Raw genomic sequence first — 3,658 nt, 5'->3', positions numbered from 1 at the left:
TACGCTGAGTCCTCTGCAGATTTTTAACTGAACGATAAGCATAGCAAAGAGAAACAGAACAGCTCAACACAGAAGCAGCCTGACAAAAGAGCTGTCATTTTCTAAATCCTTGCTACTCAGTGTGGTCTAGGACTGGCGTCATCAGCATTAGTGCCAGCTTGTGAGAAGAGCAGGATCTCAGACTCCCCTCCAGACCTACTGAATCAGAATCGCCATTTCCAGTGAGCTCTCCAGGTGGTGTATATGCACATGAAAGCTTGAGCAGCACTGCTCTAAAGGACTCTACAGTCGATCTGCGTTTATTTTCTATCAGAGCACATTAAACGTCTCAGCAGTCTATCAGTTAAGATTATGTTTGATTGCGTAGAACAGTAACTTGAGTATAGTGGATTAACCAAACAGGCTTTTTGTATGTTTGTTTAACTGCTTAATTGATTATTTTCACATAAGACATCAGCAGGTTGGTGGCTCCCTAAGGTTGCTGAGAACCTGCAGTCGTTTTATCTTCCTACTTTCCTATCTTTAGCATGTGGCTCTTGTGTTCAGGGAAACAAGATGGATGCATTTCAGGTAAAAAAGGAAAAAGCAAAAGGCAAATGCCAGCTAACACTCTCCCCTTTAAAAAAGGTTCCCTCCACCTAGGGACTTCCACCTCTCTCACTGGCCAGAACTGGGTCACATGGCCATTCCCAACTGCAAAGGAGTCTGGGAAGGCGAGCCTTTTAAATTAGGCATAGTACTGCCTTAAGCAAAATTAGGGTTCTGTTGGTAAGAAAGAAGGGGAGGATGGATATTGGAAAGGAAACTAGCAGCGTCTGCCAACCCGGCCTGAAATGACGCTGCTGTGCACTTCTGAACTCTTACCTACAATGCAGGCAGTCTTTTCAGTTCCTTAAAGAGCCCAGAATAAGAAATGCCAGCAGTTATTCAGAATACAAATGTTTACAAGATCCCATTAAACATCCTTGGCAAGCTTCCTCTTCCTCTACCTTAAAACATCGCTTCTCTAAACAATACATAGTGAACCAAGGTCTGAGCAAAACAGCCTCATCTGGCTCGTTCCTCTGCAACCTAATCGGTGGTGCTCTGAGCATCTGTCAGCACAGGGCTGGATACTGACTCCGCTTTCAGGAAGGAAAGCAGAGAGGAGGTGGGTACTATACAGGAATGTGAGCACATCATAAATATCTGCATAGAGAGAGCATTCTTTACCTTTCAAAGCACTTTCATAGACATGGGCTAACAGAGAGGGGCAAAAACGTGCTGTTCGAATGACTGTGGGCAAAGCAGACCAAGACAGAGCGTGGCGATTTGCCCACGTCAGGCAATGAGAGAGATGCCAAACCAGGTCTAAGCCCCAGCTCAGAAGTTTTTCCAGCACCCCAGAGACATGATTCAAGAACAAGCCCTCCAGGACAAGAAGAGCCAACCAGCTGGGCAGAGAGTGTGCCTTTAGTTGGGAGCTGAGAAGCACGTTTATGACAGAAGGATCACTTCCTGTGTTTACCAGGCCCAAGAGTCAAGAGTCCTTAAATGGAAGGTGCTGGCAGGGAATAAGGATCAGGTATCCTTTAACTAATTATTCAATTAATATACATGTTTAACTAGAGCCAAGTTTATTTGTTCATTTCTTGCATTTGAAGTACTCCTTGATGACATCCTTGCCATAGTCCTTAACCACCACACAATTGCAACCAACCACTTTGCCAGGTTTTCCTGTCAGTTTTTCAGAGCCTTACCCATTGCCCTAGTTTCTGGTTGTCATCAACCTTAATTAGGTTGATTTAGTGCTCAGCGGGTGGCGTGAAATCCTGAATGCACCTGAGCATCCACCTCTGCACTTCGGGGCAGCGTCAGGGAAAGAGTCCCTTTTAAATGTAAATTTGTTACCAACATTAACCTCCTTGAGTTTACTTTTTCAACTGCAATACAAACATAGCAATACTCTACTAAGAAAAAAGGTACTTTGTAAATAGTAATAACTAGTATTGCTAGTACTCTAGAGCTCTCTAACTGTAGATCAGTATCTTTTTAGAGCTCCCTCTAACTCTAGATCAGCTCCCTTCAGAGCCTGCTGTGCAATCCGGTTTGGTAGCCACTAGCCACATGTGGCTATTGAACACTTGAAATCTGGCCGGTCCAAATTGAGACGTGCTGTAAATGTAAAATGCACACCAGATATCAGAGCCTTAGTATGAAAAAAGAAACTGTAAAATGTCTCAATAATTCTTCTATTGGTTACATGCTGAAATCATAGTATTTTGGATATACTGGGTCAAATGAAATATATTATTGAAATTTGAAAAAGTAATAATAATTACTATTGCTACAAAATACTAATGAGGACAGGGCAAGGTTCATTTTCATGCCTAAGTCTTAACCAGAACCCGGAGCTCTTTTTATATCAGGAGTGTCTTCTGGACACCCAGAGTCACACACCAAAGTGGTAATACCCACCCCAGGCTGAGAAAAACTCCACACTATCCCCTCTTTCTTCGCTGTGTTCTAGTTCTGTTGCGGACACTGTTGGTTAGTCTGATAATTATTCCCAACCCCTCTGTTACCTCCTTTCCCTACAGACGCTGTGGAGGCTGGAAAACCAAAATACAACACTACTGCCTTTTTCATCCTCTCATGGAGCTGTGGTGGTCGTGTGACACAGTCTGGCCAATGAGATTTAGGTTTAAGTTGGGGGAAGGGTAGAAGGCTTTGGGGAAGAGTTTTGTGTTTCTTGCTAAAAGGTACAGAGGCAGCAGGCTCTGTCCTTTTGTCTTGAGGGGCACCAGTTTCATTTGTGAATTGTAGAAACAGAGATAAACAAAACAAACCCCAACCAAACAAAACATACAATAAAACAAACAAAACCCATAAAAATTAACCATGATCTCACTACGCAGAGGTAACCCTAATATTAACGTTAATATTTTTGAGGGTAGGCATGTTTTCAGTGCATAAACACACAGGGAGCGGGGAGCAGAAACCATTTTCGGAGGTAGCCGCTGTTTGAACCATTACTGTGAGAGGATGTATAAAGGAAAAACTTTTGTTTTTCTCTACTACAAGTCTACTCAGGGTATGTCACTTCTGACACCAGATATGTGGGGGGGGTTTTTTCCCCACACGCAGCACTTCTGTGACACCAGTTGGATGTCATGCAATTCAGTCAGTCTGACACTGTCTACCTGGAGTCAGCATCAGATCCCACAGGTTAAGAGTTCAGGCCCACAAGATTGCCCCCAACTTCAGATGCCAATTACAAGCCCAGGTTGTTACCTGTGCTTCTGATCAACTGGCTGTAAATTGGAGGTTCCCAAGACCCCCTCCTCGGGTTGGACTGATTTGCTAAAGCAGCTCACTGAACTCAGGAAATGTTTACTTACTAGATTACCAGTTTATTATAAAGGGTATAACTCAGGAAAAGGCAGATGGAAGAGATGCAAAGGGTACGGTACGCTGGAAGGATGTGGCGCTCCCAGGTCCTCTCTGGGTACACCACTCTCCCAGCACCTCCACCTATGCATCAACCCAGAAGCTCTCTGAACCCTGTACTTCAGTGGGGTTTTATGGAGGCTTCATTATGCAGGCGTGATTGATTAAATCACTGACCATTCACGATTAAACTCAATTCCTCGCCCCTCTCCCTTCCCTGGATGTCAGG

This window comes from Hippopotamus amphibius, chromosome 3 (genome assembly GCF_030028045.1).
Source record: "Hippopotamus amphibius kiboko isolate mHipAmp2 chromosome 3, mHipAmp2.hap2, whole genome shotgun sequence".
NCBI classification, from domain to species: domain Eukaryota; kingdom Metazoa; phylum Chordata; class Mammalia; order Artiodactyla; family Hippopotamidae; genus Hippopotamus; species Hippopotamus amphibius.
The sequence above is the reverse complement of the archived record's forward strand: the minus strand, read 5'-3'. Positions refer to the sequence as shown.